The sequence below is a fragment of the Ictidomys tridecemlineatus genome, chromosome 7 (assembly GCF_052094955.1).
Source record: "Ictidomys tridecemlineatus isolate mIctTri1 chromosome 7, mIctTri1.hap1, whole genome shotgun sequence".
Lineage (NCBI taxonomy): Eukaryota > Metazoa > Chordata > Mammalia > Rodentia > Sciuridae > Ictidomys > Ictidomys tridecemlineatus.
Window position 1 is genome coordinate 117,152,516 of NC_135483.1, and position 24,534 is coordinate 117,177,049.

Below are 24,534 nucleotides of genomic sequence, written 5' to 3' on the forward strand. Positions count from 1 at the left end.
ATGGAGAAAATCCTCTCATCTTTCCACAATCTTGGATTCAGGCCATTTCAGAAAATGTGCCATGGCCAGTGTCTTTCAGGTCAAACTTTGGTGGTAGAGAAAGGAAGTGATGTCAGAGGGAGTCACATGGGCAGAGCGGAAGTCCACGAAAAGGTGTGTCAGGCAGAGGAATGGGATGCTTATGGTAGGTCATATGAAGTGCCCTCCAGAGGACTGTGGGAAGAACACGTGCTGATAACCCTGCTGGACACGGTCAGTCCCTACCAGTGATCGCCAACTCTGAAATGACAACCTGCTGTGGTTCAAGTTTGTCTTATTGGGCTGACCTCTACCCACTGGTGTTTCTGTGGATTCCAAATCTAGGAACACTTGGGCATTTCTGAAGATTCAGGATCTGGATGAGGACCTCCCTTCTCCCCAGATCTTACATTAACTCACAGATTGATTCTGAAAACCTCTTCTCAAAGTTATCAAAAAAAACTCTTCAAAGTTATCACTCATAAAGATGTTTTAATGTAGCTCTGCTGATTGACTGTAAACAGTAGCACTTACTTTTCAAACATTGTGTGAATAAAGGGAAGTCATTCAGCTAGTGTACATATAAAGATAGAATATTATTTAATCTTACTTTACATACTGAATTCTTCTTATTATTATTTTTTAACCTGCAATGCCTTTACCAGTGTCCTGGCAAAACTTAGGATCTCAATTTTTAGGACACAGAGGCTACTTCTGTTGTTACAAACAGGCTGATGTAGAAGCACAGGGGACCAGGGAGGAAAAAAAAAAAAAAAAAAAAAAAAAAGAGCAGTCCTACCTAAAACTGGAAGTCTTGTTCTCTTAAAAAGGAATTGTACAAGATTCACTGCGAATCAACTGGTAATTTCCAGAGATATCTACGTCTGCTGTCTTGACTTAAAGTGAATTCCAAGGAGAGGCTGAACTTCTATCAAATATTAAAATATATTTCCTACTAAACTCTCCTTTAAAATCTGAAATTTACCTCCAGAAAAATCTGTCCTTTTTTTTTTTTTTTTGTTCAGGGAAATGTCTTCCTCCGGGTATGTCTATAAATTGTTTTAATAAGTATGCAAATTTCAGAATAGAAACAAACTATAAAATACTAAATATTGAGTTGTTTTGCTTGTAAATGTCCACATTTCCTACCACTTCAAAGGATGAAACAAAGAAGGTACGGGATGTTTCTTTCTCATATGAACATCTGTTAAATGGTCACATTGGTCAACACACTTGGAAAAAAGTTGCTGATTTCGGAAGACATGTCCTCACGTTATAGCAGTACATACAGCCTGGTAGCCACTACCTACCCAGAGCCGAAAGGAAGGCATATGTTTCAGACCTGCCTCTAAGAACTCTGTGCATTCTCAGGCGAGGACTGGTGTGGTCCATCGGTATCCTCCAGAGAGACAAATTCTTCTATTTATCTTTTTTTTTTTTTTGTCTTTTTTCTTCACTTTTTCCTATGCTTCCTGCTTCTTCCTTTTCCTGCTTAATTTTTCTCTTTGTTAAAATTTCTGGCTGTTGAATGTGTTGAAAATGTGGCTTGGAGGTTTGAAACTAGGAAAGATTGCTTTTTGTTGACTTATATCATCTAATATGCTCGCTATGATACATTAGTCTGTGAGTTTGAAGGGAATGTGAAAATAGGTAAAAAGGAAACGAAGAAAGAAAATAAACATTTATTACCTGTTGACTGTGTGCCAGGAAATGAGATATTCATTCTAAAGAACATTATTGCATTTAAATGATCATATTGACACTAGGAGGTAAAAAAAACAATAATTTTATTTATCAAATGAAAGTAGAATTTTAAAATAAAAAATGTGTTTAAGATCATATAGTTTGGGCTGGGTTTGTGGCTCAGTGGTAGAGAGTTTGCCTAGCATGTGTGAGGCACTGGGTTCGATTCCCAGTGCCACATAAAAAAATAAAGATATTGTGTTCATCTATAGCTAAGAATATTTTTTTAAAAAGATCATATAATTTGTAAATATCCAAGCTGAATATGCATCCAAGTCTACCCCTACAAAGCCCAGGCTCTTTCAGATAAATATACATAGGAAATTGAAGTTTATGTAAGTTTGTAGACAAAGGGATATTGTAGGGAAATTCCGTGAAATGCATTACTTCTTAATTCTGAGTATAAAAACATTTGAAATTTCTAATATACAGCAGCCTCCATGCTAACATGATTAATGTGATTGCTGAATATCACATGATTTCTGTTCTCTAGAGTTTTCCATCATGCCAGGAAGACAAAGAAGGAATGATTACATAAATACACAAATTGAGTAAGCAGGGATCAGGATAGAAACTAGACCAGGTGAGATACCAGAGTTTCACGGGGAGGGGAGGGAATCTACTTATGTTAGGTGTCCAGAGAAGGCTTCTCTAGGCAGATGACATATATGATTCTATGTGGAGGGTGAAAAGAAGCCAAAGTTTCCAAGACCTGGCAAATGAATGTCCCAGGCACATGGAACAGAAGGCCAAAGGGAAGGAGCATAGAACAGGGAAAGAGAGAGATTGGTGAGAATGATGGGTGCGTGAACCTCAGTGTGTAACACATATTTGATGTGTGGGAAGCCAATAAAGATCTGATGTAGAGGACTGATATGATATTATCTGCACTAAAGAAATTCTATCAGGCTCTGAACGTCGCTCTCTATGTAGTACTCTAGGAAGTTAAAGTGCACCTTACAATTCTGTGTTAAACATGAGGGCACTGAAGGAGATTATGACCTGTGTGTGCTTTCCTTACCCCAAATGGATCACTTAGTGTAAATGCCATTGGTTTTCTCTTATCTGTATGCCAGTTGATGAGCAAGTGATGATATCTGAGATTACAAAATGTATATTTAGCTCAAAATACCATTGCCACTTATCAGTGTGACAGTGGATGAGCACCAGCAAACTGCTTTCCATTGGTGAGGATTTCCACCTGGTCTATATGAGTGGGTCTGGGGTTGTTTTGTGCCATAGTCATGCCCAAGACATTTTGTTGACTTAAACATCCTGTAGCATTTTCAGTAAGAAAATGGTCTAGAACCACACTGTTTAGAATCCTGGCTCTGCCAATTATTAGCCAGGAACCCTCGGGTGAGTTACTTCACTCTGTTCCAGATTTCTCACATCTCATGTAGAAATACATAATATAATTTAGCTCATGAGATTATTGGGAGGACTAATGAATTAAAACTTACATAGCACTTGGAATAGTGTCTGGAACACAGTAATCAGTAAACAGCGTTAGCTGTATCTGAAATTGTTGGATTAGAGTCGGGATTAGGATCCTCTTAAAAGGTAGTCTGCCAAGACTTGTTTATCCATCCCTTTGCAAGTGGACAAGAAGATAAACACTCCTTTTCCAGTAATGGAGTGTTTGCACGTCAATAAGATTATGTTTATTGGGAAATCTACTTGAAAGAATGAGAAGAAAAAAATAATCACCACGGAACTCTGAAGAGCATCATTATTCAAGAAAAGGAAGAAGAGTAGTAAAAATTGATTTCAGGGAAGAATGATCTAGAAAGTTATAAGGATAACCAGGTGAAACTAGGGTTAGAGGAACAAAAGGACAAAGAAGGACTGAGGGCCAGCTGAGGGTAACATAAATAAGCTTATCAATGCACCAATGTGCCTCCATGTATTTCTAATGGATTAATATAAAATACTTTGCCAAGATAGGCTGATAATAACAACATGAGCTCCTGTTCAATAAGTTGACTTTTTTAAAAAATCATTTTTTGAGCACTGTTCCTTTCGTACTTCCTTCTTTTTTATTTTATTTTTTTGGGGGGAAACATGAAAGTATGATTTTTAAAATTTGTACTTTTAAGTTATATATGACAGTAGAGTCTATTTTGACATATTTATACAAACATGGAGTATATCTTGTTCTAATTATGGTCCCAGTCTTGTGGATGTACATGATGTTGAGATTCACTCTGGTGAAAAGTTCTATCAGATTTATTCCACTATCTTTTTTATTCTTAACAACCTCCTTTCCCTTTATTTCCCTTTGTCTAGTCCACTGAACTTCTAATCTTTCCTTCCTTCACTTGTTGTGTGTCAGCATCAACATATCAGAGAAAACATTTGACCTTTGGTTTTGGGGGGATTGGGTTGTTTTACTTAGCATGACAGTCTTCAGATCCTTCCACTTACCACCAAATGCCATAAAGTCATTCTTTTTTATGGCTAATATTCCATTGTGTGTATGTGTGTGTGTGTGTGTGTGTGTGTGTGTGTGTATCACATTTCCTTTATCCACTCATTTATTGAAGGACACTTAGCTTAGTTCCATAGATTACCTATTGTGAATTGAGCTGCTATAAACACTAATGTGATTGCATCACTGTAGTGAGCTGATTTTAACTCCTTTGTATATATATGGAAGAGTTTTATTAACTGGGTCAATGGTGGTTCCATTCCTAGCCTTTGAGGAGTCTCCATGCTGTTTTCTGGAGTATTTGCACCAGTTCGCAGCCCCACTGGCAATGTATGAGTGTACTCTTTTCCCTACATCCTTGCCAATATTTATTGTTATTTGTATTATTAATAATTGCCAATCTGACTGGAATGAGGTGAAATCTCAGTGTAGTTTTAGTTTTCATTTCCTTAATTACTGGAGATGTTAAATCACTCTAACAAAAGAGGTGAAAGATCTCTACAATAAAAACTACAGAATTACAATAGAAAAAAACTGAAGAAGAACTTAGAATCTGAAAGGATTCCCCATGTTCTTAGATAGGCAAATGGCCATACCAAAATGACCATACTACAAAAAGTGCTTTACAGATTTAATACAATTCCTATTAAAATTTCAATGACATTCTTCATAGAAATAGAAAAAGCAGCTGGGTGCAGTGATATACACTATAATCCCAGCAGCTCAGGAGGCTGAGAGAGGAGGATTGTGGGTTCAAAGCCAGCCTCAGCAGTAGCAAGGCACAAGGCAACTCAGTGAGAACCCGTCTCTAAATGAAATACAAAATAGGGGTGGGGATGTGGCTCAGTGGTTGAGTACCCATGAGTTCAATCCCAGTAGCCCCACTCCAAAAAGAAAAAAAAAAAGAAAAGAAAAGAAATAGAACAAGCAGTCATTTGGAAAAATAAAAGGCCGAGAATAGCCAAAGCAATCCTTGGTGAGAAAATTGAAGCAGAGGGCATCACAATATCAGACCTTAAATTATACTACAGAGCCATATTATCAGAAAGAGCATGGTACTGGCACAAAAACAGACATGAAGACCAATGGAACAGAATAGAAGACACAAACACAAATCCACATAAATACAATTATCTCATACTAGACAAAGGCATCAATAACTTAAAACTGGAGCAAAAATAATCACTTCAACAAAAGGCTCTGGAAAAATTGGAAATCCATATGTAATAGAATCATATTTAACTCTTTATATTTCACCCTGCAAAAAAAAACTCAAAGTGGATCAAAGACCAAGGTATTAGACCAGAAACCCTGAGCATACTAGAAGAAAATGTAGGCCAAACAGTCCAATGTGTCAGCTTAGGAACTGACGTCCTCCCAAATACTCCTAAAGCGCAAGAAGTAAAATAAAAAATCAATAAATATGATGGTATCAAACTAAAAGCCTTCTTCACAGCAAAGGAAATAATCAAACGCATGAAGAGAGATCCCACAAAATAGGAAGAAAATCTTTGCCACCTGCAGCTGATATAAAGCCTTTATTTACAGCATATACGAAGAACTCAAAAAGCTTAACGCCAGAAAACAAAACAAAACATAAACAAAAACAAATAACCCAATCAATAAATGGGCAAAGGAACGAAGCATACACTTCTCAAAAGAAGAAATACCAACAGTCAACAAACATATGAAAATTGTCCTACTTCCTATCTTGCCCTCTGCTCCTTGACTTCAAATGTCACTAGACACCATTTGCCCTCCTCTGTCTCTTATTCACTTCCTTCACATGGTGATTTTTTTCTCCCTGATACCTCTCTCCAATTTTACTGTTTTTCTACCTGGAGACTTTTTACATTTCCTTTATTTCTGTTAGGGTGGGAGTGAGGAGAGTAGCTAAACAGTTGTCCTTCCTCCAAATATTCATTCATCTTTATACGTGTAATATCTTACTATTCAGAGTCAATGAAGGAGCTTAAAAGTATTTTATGCCATCAAAGCTGGAAACTTTGAACTCTCCCATTTGAAGTTCACTTATCTTGTGTGTTTTAAGTCAGTTACTCAACTAATTCTGAACTGACAGAAAGTTTGATGGGTCTGGAGGTACACTGAAGAGCTTTTAATCTGGGAAGAAGTGGATAGGCTCAAATCAAATTAGGACATAATGAATGTACATAAACAACGTGAATCATGTCTCTGGAGGGAGAGAAGTCTTTTCAAGATTGTGGCCTCCCCCTGGTTTCTTCCCAATATGTTTTACTATCTCTTCTACCCCCTGGAAATCCACTCTGGAGTGTCTCCTTCATTCTAAACTTTACCCAACAATCCTGCCTGAGACCCTGTGCCCTCGCTTGCCTCCAGGTGGCTCTTGCCTGCCTCTATGATTCCAGAGAGAGTGATATTCTCTCTTGTCTGTGCACCTTCCCTTTCCCTCTCCAGGAGCTTTTTCTCTCCCTGTCTCCAGCAAGACTAAGTCTGGGTTGTTTAGAAATAGATGGTCCCCTTTCGTGCTCCTGTACCTGAGTTTTAGCTATTTCCTCTGCCAGGAAATCCCACACCAGGCACCGGCTTCATCCAGACCCAAACAGTTAACCGACTTCTTTGGGAATACTTAGCCTGCTCTTTCCTGTCCGGCATCGCTTTAATGACTTTTGCTTGTGCCATTTGGTGCTTTTACCTGTTAGATTATAAACTCTTTGAGACAGCGATTATGTTATAATTTATGGATTCTGATCTTCAGCCCAATGATGGACCAGTTGTAAGCATTCAATAAATATTTGTTGATTATTTCATGAGAAATATTTAAAAAGGAAATCAAAATGCCCTCAAGGGAAATGATGTGTGTGTGTGTGTTTGTGTGTGTGTGTGTGTGTGTGTGTGAGAGAGAGAGAGAGAGAGAAAGAGAGAGAGAGAGAGAGTGAGAGCACTTTGATATTTTTATTTTTTTATTTTTCCGTCTTTTCCCATTATTTACATACACATATAAATATGGAAAACCATAAACAAATGTATTGAAAGAAGGCATAAAAAGAAAAATAACACATGAATTTTCTCTGGAGTTGAGCATTTTTGCTTTTTATTATTTCAATAAATAGACACTGAAACCATGCTTCCGATTGTCAAAAACTACCAGTCAAAATTGGCTTTATTTCAGGAAACATATTTATAAAAGGAATGTAGGAAGACTGATAGTTGATATTTTTTTAAGATGATGATTTCCTTTAACTGGTTGACTTGTGTGCAAATCACTGGCCCACTTTTAACTGGAGGAGAATAATAGGTTGGTTTAGGTTGGTATCAAAATTAAAGTCTAAAGTCTGCATTTAAATGATGAGATGCTTGCTTGTGAGAAATTTCCTAACTGGGACTGCTTCCAAAAGCACTTCACTGTAGCTTCATGGAATTTTCTCAACTGTTTTATTTGTTCCTTCTCCATACCTCTTCCCTGGTGCATAGAGGCACATCTGTCTGTTTTCTGCCTTATCAAGCATGCATCTACATCTGCAAGGAGACCTCCACTTCCTTGGCTGAAAACCTGTATCTGATTGTGGTAATAAAGCTCTACTTCCTCAGTTCAAAACATACATCAGACAAGACCAATTACTTCAAATGACTCATAGTAACAGGCAAAGCAAAAGTCGTCTTCTTGGGCCTTTGAACTTCTACCGCTTCAAAGGTGTACTAAAATGTGGTTATGAGGCGATTGTCTAAAATTGCCAAATTACCAGTTTCCAAGCTTTGACATTTGTTATTTCGAGTAACTAGACAAAGGAAATCATTGAGATTACCTACCAGGAGAAAAGAGACAAAAAATAAGGGGAAGGAGGCAGATTAAAAAAAAAAAATAGCTATGACATAGGTAAGGCTCATGGCTATGATATCCTTTTTTTAAGCAAAGGTCAGGAAATCAGTTCAATTAACTATTACTACAATAGGATACCAAGTTTAACAAGAAAAAAAATTCTTGGTCTGAAAATCATAAAAAAAATCTTAGTCTGAGAAAAATGAGAAAATATATATATATATTTTTCTTAACAGAAGCTACTGACTAGAAGTACTGCCTGATACTTTGAATTCTGGCAAAAAGATCCCTGATGTTCATTTGATGTTTCACAAGTGTCAACAGTGGTAAACAGTGGTCAAAAATCATGACTACCTATCAGCTATTTAAGAACTCCTGTGGCCATTCCTGTTCTTGTCTTTTCTCCAGGAGTAAATTTAGTAGGGACTCTCTGCAAGAGAAATGTTTTCTCTTGTGTTCCTGGCATGCATTTTCAATTGTATAAAAGGCTTATTCTTTTGCCTCTCATAAAACTCTTCAAAACTTCCACCTTCTTTATACAACCTCTTCCTAGGAACTGTCGGTTATACAGGACACTGTATGACAATGGACATAGTCTCTAAAGTCCAACTTCAAGATGTAACACTGGCTCGTTCATACATCCATGACTTCGTGAAAGTTGCTGAACTTCTCTTTCAGTTTCTACATCTATGAAATGGGGATAATAAATGGCACCTACCTCAATGTGATGCTATGGGCATTAAATACATTTATGTTTATAAAGATTTTCAAAGAGACCTGGCACGTGATAACCATTATTTGTGTCTTGCAAAATTATTTAAAAGATGAAAAATAGTCAATTTACCTTCTATGATGTGATAAAATTGGTGGCATGATATATTTTGTTTAAAATATAAAATTTTTAACTACTGCCTGATTCCAAGGAAAGCTGTCGGTAGCCCAAACTAGGCAGCTGCCTCTGTAATCTGTACCACATTGACCCATAAAAGGTGTCACCCAGCTGAAGTCTAGAGATACCACATCCATTAGGTCGAACTTTATCTCAAAATAGCTTTGATTATTTTCTTAGACTGTCATTCCTGTTAAAATGAGGAACGAAAAATTCCCCACCCTGGAAAACATACCCTTTCTGAGCTATAAATGGTTAGTTTTAATGACATGATATTATTCACACTTTATAAATACCTAGCAGTCAGTCAGTCATGGGTCTACCACTGATTCTTAGAAATTTAGATCAAGAGAGGCACATTAAATGATTTAGTTCAAGCCTCTCAATTTGCAGAATAAAGAGACTTCAATGAGACAGGCATCAGGTGAATCTTCCAGGATCACAGTCAATTAGAAATGAAGTCAGACCTCACCAATGAAGAACATGCCTTCTGTAGTTAGGAGGGGCGATAAGTTCAGTTTCCAACTCTCCCATTTTATACTCTGCAACACGTCTTAATCTGAGCCTCCTCAACCTCCCAATAAGATAATGAGATCATATTTGCAGATGAGATAATTTTAAAGCAATTAGCACATGAGTTGGCTGGTAGCAAATCTCAATAAATGGCATCTTCAAAGTCTGTTCAACATGACGTTGGTTTGTCAATGCCTAGGTGGCACCTATCTTTGTCGGGCAAAAGCTACCGAGTCAAATGTTCATACTCATTTTTAAATATAGCTCAGACCCTGTAAATAAACCTGTGGAGTCAAGTTTTATCTTGTCCACTTTGTATTACTCAGCTCTTGTACAGGAAATGGAGTGTATTTAATATTGATGACTCTGTATGTGTCATTTAATCGTCTCTATTGATTGGATTTCATCAGAGTGTGGGGCTTGGACAGAGCTTTGATTAGACTGTAAGGATTCTTGGCCGTTTTCTTTTACCCGACACCATATCAATGTACCTTCTGGTGTGATATCACTTTCACAATCAATATCTGAAAAAAGCCCTACACATAGGCCTCTAGGAAAAGAGAGAAGGCACTGGCTCTAAGCCCCTTATACACATAGATTAAACCTCTCCAATTGAAAAAGGTTTATTGCATGTTTTAGAGCAGGATAGAGTGAGAAAAAAGACCTGAAGGAGTCTCCGTAGATTTCTTGTGTAATTTGTGCATCATTTTTTATTTAAAAGTGTCAAATTCTCCCTTTTAATGTTGGTTGACATTTGAGAATGGATCATTTTTATCAGTGAAATTTTACAGTTTCAATCTACTGGGTTTTTTTTCCCCTAGATGTAATAATAGTCTATAAATATATTATTTGGGCAAATTGATATCTTAGACAGACTATTCTTGTCCAAATTCATTTTGCATGGATTTTACTGCTCTGAAAAGTCCTCTGGGCCTCCCCGACTAATCTTCCACTGAGGCAAAGTTTATTCTTCTATTTGCCAAAGTTTTTTTCACCAGGAATCCACACAGCTCAGGCTCCAGATTTAAATAACACAAACTAAGCAGCATGAAGTACCAAATGCGTCTCTTTATACTAGGTTCATGGAGTTTGTGGTGGTCTTTCGATGTTGAGTGGGAAAGGGGTTGGGCTAAAATGCTTATTTATCTCTTCTCAGAAACATGGAGTTTTCAAAGGAGCTGGGATCTTGCTCATCAGGGTTGCACTGAAACTCCTGGAAGAAGATGAGGCAATTTCAATAATGTCAGATTACTTTAAGCATCAAAACTCTGGGGTTTGGAAATAATATTCTATCATGGAAGGTGCAGATTCCCATTAAGACATAATACTAAGTATCATGATAAGTGGTGTTGTACCCTGAGATTGAAGCTTCCTGCTATAACATAGTATGGAAGAAAGGGTAAAAAAACACTTGAAATCCATTTTTTTCTATTTCATAGTTTTATATAGTCATTTCCAAGCAAAGTAACTAAAAAAAAGTTTTTTTGAGTTAATGCTTAGTTTGCTGATATTATAAAAGAACAGGTAATAATGATACAAGGGGTGGGTTTTATATGGCCACTTTGGGGGCAGAATAATCTTCAATCTCTCATTTTATATATGTGTGATTTGTGGCATTGAGAGTTGAGAAAAGAGGCAGGTTTTGGCATCATTCATTGATCCTTATTCAAGAGACTAATATTTTATTTCTCATTTGAACTCATCTTTAAAGGGTGAAGGTTCAGATGAAATCAGTAGGAAACGAATACATTTGATGGCCCAGCACTGTGTCCTGAGGCTACAGAGCTGAGTAAGAAGTTCACAGCCATGTTGGGTGGAGGGGAGGGGATAGACACAGGAACAGAGCATCACTGCTGTGTAGTGAATGCAGAGGTCATGTCTGGACAGCCAGAATCCAGAAGAGACACATCTAGGCTCCAGGGGACTTAAGGAAGGCATTAAGGGGAGACTTCATTGAGCAGAAAATTTCTTCTGGAATCTGCTAACAACCGCTTTGACTATTTTAAGTGACAGCTTGTCCTTTAAAAAACATTTTTTCTATTTAATTATACATGATAACAGAATGTATTTTGACATACTACACATATATGGAGTATAAATTCTCATTCTTCTGGTTGTACATGATGTAGAATCACACTGGTTATGCAATCAAATATGCACATAGGATAGAAATGTCTGATTCATTCTACTATCTTTCACATTCCCATTCCTTCTCCCTTGCTTTCATTCTCCTTTGTCTAATCCAAAGTACTTCTATTTTTCCCTAACCTCACTTATTGTGAATTAGAATCCACATATCAGAGAAAATATTTAGCCTTTGGTTTTTGGGGATTGCTTTATTTCCCTTAACATGATAATCTCCAGTTACATTGATTTCCCAGCAAATGCCATAATTTCATTCTTCTTTATGGCTGAGTAATACTCTATTGTATATATATGCCACATTTTCTTTATCCATTCATCTGATGAAGGGCAGCTTGGTTGCTTCCATAGTTTAGGTATTGTGAATTCAGCTGCTTAAACATTGATGTGGCTCTGTCACTATAGTATGCTGATTTTAAGTCTTGTGTGTATAAACCAAAGAGTGGGATAACTGAGTCAAGTGGAGGTTCCATTACAAGTTTTTTGAGGACTCTCTCTTGTTTTAATATCACTTTCTTCATTTTGGCAACAGTTTTCCCTTACAATAACTGCAACATTTCCCTCTTTATTTTCTTCTATCTTCGTGATCTTCCTTTTATTATATGTTACTATAGAAAGTGCTTGGCAAACCAAGGGCCATAAGCCAACCCTTGCAGTTTATTGTGTATATAAAGTTTTATTGGAACACATCTACACCCATTTGTTCAACTACTGTCCATGATTGCTCTCTCATTACAACGAAAAAGAGAAATACTGTGAAAAAAACCATGGAAGCAGGCTGAGTACTATTTTTTGCCATCTGGCCCTTCACAGAGAAATTTTTTAGACCCTTGCTAGAGAAGAAATTTTCATTGTTGAAGAACAAACTTTATGTTGGAGAAGTTAAAGAGGAATTCAGTTCCTCTGCAAAATGCCACCCTGTTCTCTGGTGATAATTGTAGATTCTGATTCTGCATATCTCCTATATTCCATTTCTAAAGTTATAAATATTTGACTTTACTGCTATGTATTTTTATATAATTTCCTCAATACCAGAAGCTATTATCTTATGAAAATGTAGGGCTGTACATTTTGTTCTTGCAAATTCTCTGGTGATATCAGAAGGTAATCTTTTAAAAACATCTTTTGTGATTTCCTCTATCCCTATAACTGTTTAACTGAAACAAAGATTCTAAAGTATTACCTTTCCCAAACTGTTTTAAAATCTAATAAATAGAAGTAACTAAGATTAATTAAGCATTTAGTAGGCATTAAGTCTTCTAGATGGCACATTTTTCCCCCTTCTGTGGTGCCAGGGACAACATCAAGGGTCTGCATATGCTGGGCAATCACTCTTCTACTGAGCTACATCCTCAGCTAGGTGTGTCATTTCCATTCATCCCCCTAACAACTTCCAGAGGAGACTCTAGAGGAGGAGACTAAACCTCAGAATTTAGACAACTAGGGTCAAAGGCAAGTGTTCCCAGGTTTATAGCTCAAGCCTTTCCACAATACCAGGTGCTTTTGACTGAAGACCGCTCTCTGTGGCATGCAAACTTTAAGTAGTGCTAAGGACCAATTTCAGTAGGAATTTAAGGAGAGGTGAGATCCATACAATCTTCAAAAAAGAATTAGCAACTTTCTTTATTCTATTGAGAATAAAACTGGTAAAATTTGGGTAAAGAGATATATTCTCTTTGCTTGTACTAACCTTTATCACGTGAAACCTTGGAGAAAAGATTTCTGTGGCAATTCACAAGTTAGGATCTCAAGGGAAGCTTTCATTTTCAGGTGAAGCATCTTCATACACATTTGGAGCATTCTCTTTCCTGTGACCTAGGGCTGAAGCCATCAGTGGGATGTTGCTGCTATCAGTATGAAATGAGGCTATGTGACTACACTTCATGGAGGCCCAAAGAGATTTGGGCTGTGAACACTGGGTTCCCCCATCTTGCTTTGTTCTTGACATGAGACATGCATGTGGATAATTTTGCTAAAAGTTTGCTTTGACCAGGTCTTTCCCCTACTCACTAACTTTCTAAAATTAATAATAATAATAATAATAATACTTAAAATAAATTTTCTAAAGAAAGGAATAAAATTCAGATGTCTGCTGCCCTCAGAAAAAGATCTCTTTGGCTACATCTTCTATAACTTTTCTTCTTTTGGAAAAGGAGAGGGGAATTTCTTGGAAGTTACGAAGTCTGAAGTGTGAGCATGGAAATTGCCATGTAAAAGCTATAAGCCATCAGCAATAATGGTCTTTAATTTTCTTTGAAATATCTGTCTGAAAGGATCATTTCTTTAGGCAGATGCAGAATAATCATTATCTTCACAAATACCTTCATGAAAATGATAAAGATTGCCTAGGCAGAATTACTTCAATGACAACTATGTTTCTTCCTCCTTTGAGAATGTTTTCTCACAGACAGTCTGTTATAAATCAAGGAGATGGTGCAGGCAGGGGTGGTGTGAGTGTATATGTGTGTGTGTGTGTGTAAGCATGCATGCATGAGTGGACAGCAGAAAGGATATGAGAAGGAGAATAAGCACAGGATGGGGTTTGCACATAGAAAAGAGACTGAGCTGAGGCAAGATATTTGCTCCACTCCAGATTTCATGGGTGGTGTGACTTAAGAAAAAAAACTCTAATATGCCTCAATGTTGGACACTGGGTCAGATCCAGCTTATGTGGTCCCTGAAAATTATACAGTTTAGAATCTCTCCTTAAGAAAAAGAAATATAAAACTATGTGTATACAATTAGCACAGAACATTGGGATGGGCCTTACATTTTAGGTTTTTCAATTCCCTAATGGATCTGCTTCTGCTTCTGGTTCATATTCCTTGTAAGTTAATTTTCCTGTTTGGCCTAAATGTCCCTGTGCAGAGGATGAAGAGTAGCCCAAAGACCTTGACAGCCAAACATCCAGGGAGGGGTGAAGCTGAAGTTGTGCACTAGACTATTTTATAGAGGAATTGTGACTTCTCTCTCAGGTCTTTGGAGGGTGGTCTAGACTTCAAAATTTAGGCACATAAGAAATCTCCTGATGAGGGAACTGCACTGAGTTTTGTCATCTGGAGAATGGTTTGGATCCAAATAGGCTAGTGCTATATTGGACCCTGAGAATGGGTCTAAACCTGCAGATCAGAGAGGCCACCAATGGCAATGGCAGTGGTTCCATGATGATCTTTATTATTATCTTTATACTTATGGCAAGAGTTGTGGGCAGAGTTACAGATGAACTTCTGTTTTACGGTGAATAATTCAGGAACCTGAACTAAATAAATCGATACACACACACACAAAAAATCACCGTTCATTCCTTGGGTCCAAGGGGGGGTGTTGGGGAGTAGCATCACCTTCACAGGACCATGGGCAGCAGAGGCAGAGATAGGACACTTTGATCAGAGTAAAAGCACCTGAGAAACCTAATCCTGGGTGGAGAGGAGATAGCACTGTACAGAAAATGACTGGGAACATTTGATGGGACAGAAAGTTCCTGCTTGGACACGTTGGATCCTGTTTGTGTTTTTATCAAATGCATCGCCACTTTGTGGAACAGGTTTATGGGGCTTTGTATGCATTCAGTTAAAGCCAATAAATGCTAAATGCATATCCTTATTTTTCTGTCACTAAGCTTTTGTTCCCATGTCCCTTCCTTCTTAGTTAGCATCGGGTCTTCTCCAATTTATCAGTGCTTGATGAAAATGACCTACCTATGAAATTTATCTCAACATACCTGCCCCCCCCCAGCAAATTGGAAACCTTTCCTGATATGCTCAGCCACTATGGTCTTTCTTTTTAAAAACATTTTTGTCTTCTCTGTATGCCATTTTACACTGACACTTAAAATAACGGTGACTTTTGTGTACATCTGGGTTAGTTACTTCTGTCTACATGGATGGGAAAGTCCCCCAGGTCATTTAGAATTGTTTGGGCTTCAGTTTGCATATCTGTTTTTGCATAGTGGCAACGTGCACACACAACTCTCATGGGAAGCATGAGGTTGCCCTAGAACCGAGCTGCTAGGATGAAAACTAAGCTGGGAAACTGAAGGAACCCATAGAGCTTGTGGGTAAGCCCTACAGGAAGGAACCACAACTCATTCATCTCTGAATGAGAGGAAGGGTAGTGCCTCCCACAAGGGGCCTTCAGCGTTTTGTGCTCCAGTGGATCAAAGTTCGCCTGAGTCATAGAATGATTGTGTTTCTTAGAGGAAGACACCATTGGGAATGAGTGAACCAAATTATCCATATATTAATAATTTTGCTTCCCCCCCTCAGTTGTCTTTCACCCAAGACCAAAATCCTTCCTCTGAAAACTTGGTCATTAAACACTTAGGCAATGCTGAGTGTCTAGACTTCATATACTCCACTTGTCATCTGCTCTGTGTATCCCTCAGAGCAAGTGTCTGGCACACAATAGGCTGTCAATGAAGGTTGAATTTCTGCATACACACTACATGTAAGCTACAAGGGTTTGGGACTTTTTTCTCTTATATAGTCAATATTTTCACTAAGAGAAGGAGAGAAATTATTAGTCTTTGATGTACAGCCCTCTTCATTTAAAAAAAAAAAAACAGGCAAATTGTCTTTTTAGAAAACCAGTACATAGCTGTACTGAAAATGGTTCTGAGGCTTATGAATGCTACTCTATTATCTGATGAAATTGATTTATGAAGAGGGAACTAAAGAATAGAAAATATATTCAAATATTTAAAAAAATTACATGGAATTAAAGTTCTTGGAGAAGACATAAAACGTCTGCATCTGGGATCTGGATGGGGTTGAGGGAAGGCTTTTATTTTTAGCTGATGAGCTGAAGAAAAATAAGGAGTATGTCATATGTTGTGTGAAATAATCCTGAGTTGGCACTAGCTGGAAAGGTAGGATTTGCCTGCTTCTTTGAACATTAGTTCATATCCTTCATGTTCATTATACTGTAGACCATTAAGCTATTTTATGGGCAAGAAAGAAGTTCAAGTACAGAACAAGTTGCCAAAAGGATTATGAAGTTCATTTTGATTGATCAATAATTAACTGTACCTTGTGAAATTACAGGCTTGACTAACTGTGGAACGTTATTGTAGTGAACAGCTCCGGCTGCCAGAGAGAACAGAGAAGATAGAAGAAAAAGCAATGGAAACCGAAACATCTGTCCCCTTTGTGCTGCTGGTACCCAAGATCTCACTGTTTCCTCCTCTACCCAAAGCACGAACCGCACAAAGCAGGATCAGATTGATATGGGACATTACAGAAGATGTTTGCTTATAATTATTTGTAGCACTGTTTTGAAGCTCAAGGATAAAACATTCCCAATTATTCATCAAGCTCTTGGAACTCACAGGCCTCTGTAATAGGGATTTAGCAGAACAACAAATAGCATACGAGGATATAGATGAAAAGAAGGAATGTGGAGGGATTATTGCCATCAAAAAGGCAAATGGCTATTTGATGGAATTTCAATGATACAGGGAGTCAGAAAGAGATAGTGAAATAATACCAATTGTCAAATGCATAGCTATTTAGCACTGATGTAAATTTTAAATTATTTCATGACTGTGGAATTATTATTTATGCCGTTTTGTTTTCACAAGTGGGTGTTAAGGTAAATACATGTACTTATGTAGGTGTACGTATTTACCTTTTGAAAGATAACTATTTGGGGGGGCAAATTGTATCATTTCAGTGGCCGTCTTGGAAAAGCTACACACATTTGAACTTTGACAGTTCTAAATTTAAAAATATTTAACTTTTAATAAATTTATCAGCTTTAGACTACCCAAAAGATATAAGTTTTTCTTTTTCTTTTTTTTTAAATTACTTATTCATGGTTTGCACCCTGCCTATTCCTAAAAAGGTTTTGAACAGTGTTTAACATAGACTATCTGAAATCCCAAACAAAGCCTGGGACTGGCTTCTTCTACATCTTTTCCTCCTGTGCTAGTACAGAGAAAAGTTATATTATCTATAGATAATGACAATTGTAGCAGAGATAGGCTGTAAAAAGTTGCATTTGGCAGAATTTTAGATGCTGGGTGGTCTCAGCGTAGAAGACAAAATTGCTTTCCAGATAGCAGGGTTATCCCTTTGGCAATATACCTCAGGGCAAGGGTTAGATAACACTTAAAGACTTTTTAGTTACCACTAATTAGATGAAAAAATATATTTATTTAATAACAAAATAAAACATTTTAAGAAAAAGGTAACAAGGAATTCAAATTAAATGACAATCTCAGAATTCCCTCTACTGATCCCAACTCTAAAATCCCACCTCTGGTTTCTCTATTTAGCAATGAAGTTGAAGACCTCAGTGCTCCATTTCATCCTGAGCTCTGCTGACCCAGCATTATCGTAGGATGGCAAAGAGCTGCTTAAAAGACTAAATAGTTAATAGTTTTCATTTTTTCTTTGTTTTTTTAAACTATATTTTTTATATATAACTCAAATGTCTAGTTTGAGACACACATAATATAATTGCTAGAACAACTAAGCATCTAAGAGTCCTGCTGGTATAGCATAATAATAAAAAAATAGTTTCACTATATGGTAGAGTTGTACCTTAAAGGATTTAGAAAGTCAAATTTATAGGTTTCAAAGACACACATTTTTTTAAAATTAAGACCTATCTGCCAGTAATGTAGCAGTAATACATATTAAAGAAGATTAACATTAAACAGGGATGAGAGGTGGGAGGGAAAAGGAGAGAGAAGGGAAATTGCATGGAAATGGAAGGAGACCCTCATTGTTATACAAAATTACATATAAGAGGAAGTGAGGGGAAAGGGAAAAAAAACAAGGGAGAGAAATGAATTACAGTAGATGGGATAGAGAGAGAAGATGGGAGGGGAAGTGAGGGGAGGGGGGATAGTAGAGGATAGGAAGGGCAACAGAATACAACAGACATGAGTATGGCAATATGTAAAAACGTGGATGTGTAACCGATGTGATTCTGCAATCTGTATACGGGGTAAAAATGGGAGTTCATAACCCACTTGAATCAAATGTATGAAATATGATATGTCAAGAACTATGTAATGTTTTCAACAACTAATAATAAAAAATAAAATAAAAATAAAAAAGTAATACATATTAACATCATAAATGTGCATAACTGCAGCCTTGAACATCAGAACCCTTCTTGGTCAGATTGGAGGGGATCAGTAAAAGAGATATGTACTACCAAAGCTATGCTGGAGAATTTCAAAGGAACTGATACTTTTAGAATAACAGACAGATCAAGAAATACACCTGTATGGAATAAGATTCTAGCTAATTTTTGAACAGGGAGAGCATTTGAGGGTGGGGGTTGAGAGAGAAAGTAGGAAAAAATATGTCGTCATTTTCTATGCATCTCTCTCCTGAAGTTGGAAATAGGAAAGATATTTCAGTTTTATACTGATTTTCTTATGCCTTTTGGAAGTTATTTATTTACATTACACTAAAATAAATACTACAATAAAGTTTTTGTTCATGATGATTTAAAGTAAAGTAAATGTTTTATGACCAGAATTTAAAGTTACATTTGTGACTGCAAATAATTCTTAGAAATGAATATTTCCCTGTTTTGCTTTTACACTAAACAAATCTGCAGCATGTTACTTTAAAAATGAAATAAAGCTTGTGTTCATAGTGACAGTCAATAACACGGCAGCATAATAATCAATTGCTATTTGTAGCAGCGGGACAAGCAGTGGGGGCAGATCAGTGCAAATTACTGTCACTGTGTGCTGTCATGTATGCAGCCAGCCTGTAGAACCCAAGACAAATGATGCCCGATGCCATAGAACGAGACAGTACTTAGTCATACCTGCACAACAGCAGAGCAACGCGTGCCAGCATCAACTATAACAGGAAAGTGTAAATAAATCTAAAACATTGATGGGTGGGAAAAATAAATTAATCCAGCTATGACTTCTCCCAAGATTTAAAGCTAAATGCTCGTACTTTCTTCTTTGAGCTGGAAATAGGTGGATTACAGGTGTCTGGGGATCTACAAAAAGGTTAGATTGCTTTTTAGAGAACATCAGAGATGTCTTTGCTATACTTTACTCCAATGTTGCAGAGATGATTCTAAGACCAGACACTGAGCATAAATCACTTGTGTTGGCCAATTCTAATGACAAATTGAAGTGATAATTTATTTTCCTTACAAATAAGAAACAACCTCAATGGGGGTTGGGGGACATGTTTATCACCAGCATTGATCATTGAGTTATCTTTTAAAAATCTTTTACATTTTTATATTTAATTCAAAGGAAAAAATAGGAGATCTCAAGTTTCTCTTTGGGAAACCTTGCATCTTTGAATAAAACAATCTCTTAATTTTGAAGATTGTCCTGCTTACATTCTACCTCAGTTTCCTTGATGAATCAGGAGTGACAGGGAGACAGAACTGGTTTGCTCAGTCAAGTCCTCCTATGCACATATTTACAGGAACCAAGTTGGGCAAATAGGTGGCATATTAATCTCTCCATCCCTAACACTCCAGCAGTTAATTAAGACTGCAGAGAGATATATTAACTCATTCAGGAGAAAAATGCTTCAAATATTACCTTGAACAGGATCAGGAATGGCTATCTGATTTACGTCACCTTGTGCAAAATGAATCTTTGGGACCCTTAGTTCAAAAAAGTTAAGAATTCAAGATGGCAACAATGAAATATCAAACTAAGCCCGGGACCCTTCTAAGTGTGTGGCCCCTAAATACTACACAGGTCATATGTCCCTGAAACCAACTCACAATGGGATAATTTATCTTCCTACTCTGAACCTCACAGAAAACACCTGCTTAGTTTGGTTTATGTTACTTAATCAACCCTTGACAAATTGATTTCTAAACTAAGGAATGGAGACTGATAGCCTTCAGGCTAAAGTCAGCCCAAAGACATATTTTGTTTTGCCTGATAGGTAACATATAGGGGGTAAGACTAAGTGACAGCTGATTTCTTTGGCTGAGTCTTACTCTCTCCAGTTTTTCATAGTTTCTGTTGTTTCTTTTTTTTTTCCCAATAAGGAATTTTTGCCCCTAACATTACCTGCTTAGCCCCCATTGTCATTTGAGTTTGCAACTCATGACATAGTAATGAAAATCTTTGGCCAGCATCTCACATGCCTAAAAGCCACACAAATAATTATAAAAACTTCATGCTTGTAAAACTACATGGTCATTAAAACAGTATTTGGTAAGACCCAAATAAATAGTATTGATGAAATGTATGTTCTGGGAACTATGTTCTCAAGAAAAATTAGCATCAACTCAGTAAGCTTTTTAGTGAAAACCTGTGAGGACCAAATATTATTCCATAATTTACTGATATACATGGCAAAACTCAAAACATTCACTTATTCAACATGCTGAGCCCTTTACGATTCTGAAATCACACAAAAAGCAACTAGCAAACACCAAGGTGAGAAATGGGATTTAAATAAAGTGAAGCAGCCCTCAGAAGTAAACTGTGATCCACAAAAAGCAGCAACTCTTTTTCCAAGAATAATGGCTTTATCAAATATGCTTAAAATATGCACACTATTCAGAAATCTGATAAATCTGCTTCACTATTAGATATCTCAGTGACAAATTGTAATATTTCAAAAGAAACAAATGACCTGTAAAATAATGTACCTGAAATTGAAGAAATAATTCTGCTCAGGATGACAATGCTTTGAGTTCAATATATTGGTTTCCTCATCCATAGTACATATTATTAATGGCTGAAAAGTATCACCATGTTTAAGAACTTCATCACTAGTGAATGCAGTTGAAAACTCAACATTACTACTTTTAAGTTGCTAAGTTATTTATGAAATAGGTGGTGTATGTCAATTTAATTGTGATTAGACTTAACTTCTGAACTAGGCTAATATATATGTGTAACTCAACATATTTTTTTTTGGTAAATGTTTACATAAAACTACTCTTTCCAGTTCCAAACTAACAAAAAGAAGAATAAAAAAGGAAAAAAAAAACTTAGCATAAACTTTTGGGTTCTTTAGTGTTTTACCAATAAAACTGTTTGCCTTATTCAAAACTTTTGGGGAAAAAATGAACATATATAGCAAGACCCTTGAATTAATCTCATACCATTCTGTCTGGGTTGTTAGTTTTACATAAATTCTTTTTATTAATCCATAGTTCTTCCTCCACACCCCAAATTGTAATTTTATTCAAAGTAATATTTACCATGTAACCTAGCATGGATTGGAAGTATTACTAGGGGAATTCTTTTAAAATATTGTTGGTATTTACCTTGCCCAGAACAGATAAAGCTACTATTATGATATGCACTTTTCCTAAATGATGTGCCTTTTTAATGATGGAAATTGTAATGTTTTGAGGTACTTTTAAATATTTTAAAATATTTAAAATATTTACCACAGAGCTTAAACCAGTTGTGAAAGAATGGATTTTCTTTTAATTAGTTCAAGGTGGGTATTATGTGCCACAGAAAATAGGTCCATGGACAAATCTATCTTATGAGGTCCCGGGGGGCGACAAAGACAGCACAGCTAGACTATTTCTGAGTAGGCTGCTTTTTCCAAGATAGTCAAGATATATCTTCTCTCCTTTCTTGACAGCCATCTTTCTTACATACATATTTTATAACTGGTAAATTCTATTTCATATTTTTCTGTAATATCACTATCTCTTCAGTAAGAAAAGCTGGATCATGAATAAAACTTGGCCTTGACAAGAATGCAATAGCAGTAAGTGGAAACATGCTTTGCACATATTCTTCCATTATGTAGAACCATCTGAAACCCAAAGGGCAAGGGATGACGCTGACTTTGCATCACTGTCTTTGACTAACCTGTGAAAAAGTTGAGATGCCCCATAAATGTTAGGGAAAGTATTTGTACCTATTATTTAATAGACCTGGAAGTGAGAGGGTTTTTCTTCTTCTTCTTCTTCTTCTTCTCCTTCTCCTTCTCCTTCTCCTTCTCCTTCTCCTTCTCCTTCTCCTTCTCCTTCTCCTTCTCCTTCTCCTTCTCCTTCTCCTTCTCCTTCTCCTTCTCCTTCTCCTTCTCCTTCTCCTTCTCCTTCTCCTTCTTCTTCTTCTTCTTTCTCCATGTGTGTTATCTCTAATGTGCTATACAACATGCACACAGAAGTTTTTAGGAACAAAATTAAATAGTTAATATTTTAGTTAAATGGTAAATACTACACAGGTATTTTCTTAATGACTGTAAGCAAACACAGGAAAAGACAATTTGTCGCTCATCATTATATGTTTGTGAAATACTTTCCAAGAAGGACCCCACCCCCACCCCTGCGATGTGGCCATAGCAACCTCCGGTGAAAGTGATGGTGGGCGGGAGATTTCAGATCCTGGGTGCTCTGACGGTTGGAGGCTCTGGAAGTGGACCAAGCCAGTTATGGTTCCTCCAACCATGGTGTCTTGCAGGAGGAGGAGGAAGAAGAGAAGGTGGATACTCCGCAGGGTATCCTGTCTGCTTTTCTGGAAGAAGCTTCCCTTCTTAATATCTGCGGGGAGATTGTGGAACGATGGACTGAAACTCAGTATGTTGTCACCAAAGTAAAAAAAAAAGATGAGGTACAGACCATTGCCACCCCCATTGAGAAGCAGGCACAGATTGTGTGGAAGCCCAGGATGGCGTCAGAAGAGGAAAAACAGAAAACCTGCCCCGTGGGCCCAGTGTGCTGATGTAACAACTAGAAAGGACTCTGTTTCCAAACACCAATGTAGAAGATGTCCTCAGTGCTCAGAAATTGGTGACTTACTTCAGGATGAGTCCCAAAGGAAGAAGGAACAGGACAAGCTGCAGAGGGAGAGAGACCAACTAGCCAAGCTGGAGCTCAAGGAAAAGGAAAAGGACACAGAGAGGGGAGCGAAAGCTATAACCCTGGCCTGTTCAATTCTTCCCCTGCTTCAAGAATTTGATGAATGGGAAAACTGGTTTTCAAATGTGTGTTTAAGAGAAATGAGGAGAACATTGCATAATTAATTCCCAAGGCATTTCCCTTTGTTTACATGGTCAATAGGAAAATCAGAATCACTTTGATTACAAAATGTGCCATGTTGTGGTGGTGTGGGTGATCAGATTATTATAGTGGATGTCTGTACCAAAGAGCAGCAAATTGGAACAGAAATTTATTTTTTTAATAATGAAGTCCTGTGCTCTTTTAGGCTCCTGTTTTTACAAAATGTCTTCCCTCACCTTCAATAAATTTTCCTTGGATAAAATAGCAGGATTCAGAAAGCTAACAGTTACCATTGTCATCTGGGAGAAGAAACATGACCATTTCTCTTGATGAAAAGTGCGAGTACAAATTACTTTAGAGGCAATATTGACTCCTAAATGTAGTTTAGTTCTGTGGCTGATATATAGAGCTAATAAGGAAACCAGGTGGGGTGGTGCACACCTGTAATCCCAGCTCCTGGGGAGGCTTGAAGCAGGAGGATCACAAGTTTGAGGCTAGCTTGGGCAACTTAGTGAGACTGGTCTTAAAAAAAAAAAAAAGAAAGAAAGAAAGAAAGAAAGAAAGAAAGAAAGAAAAGCCTAGATAGAGACTTACCTGGGTGATAGAGCACCACTGGGTTCAATCCCCAGTGCTGCCAGGAAAAAAAAAAAAAAAGCACTAGTAAGAAACCCTACCTGGATCCAGATTTCCAGATTTTATGTTACATGACAGCAAACTAGGAAAGTTGGGAAGAAATTGTTTGGAGAGTGTGAGATCTTTTTTTAAAGAAAGTTTCAACCAATGGGTGAAAAAAAGTATCTTCTTAAATAAAGAGAATTACATATTTTTCCTTATTTTAGGCTGAGACATTAAGATGGATGTGTCAATATTAAGTGCAACATAGTATTGTTAAGCTAGATTCATTTTTTTTATATAATCATGAATTCTCTTGAGTTCTGGTAGAAATTTGAGCCCCATTTTCCCCTAAATCATCAATATTAAGACCTGGTAATTCCTGATTTAGAGAAAATGGAGTAATTGGCCTTTTAAAGAAAAGAAACAGGACTGGGGTTGTGGCTCCCTATAGAGTGCTCG

The 24,534-nt window shown here is 37.1% G+C and overlaps 1 pseudogene; it reads left to right on the plus strand.

Moving 5' to 3' along the window:
- LOC101969241 (coiled-coil domain-containing protein 43 pseudogene) lies at positions 1-23,483 on the plus strand (annotated as a pseudogene).
- The last annotated feature ends 1,051 nt before the right edge of the window (positions 23,484-24,534 follow it).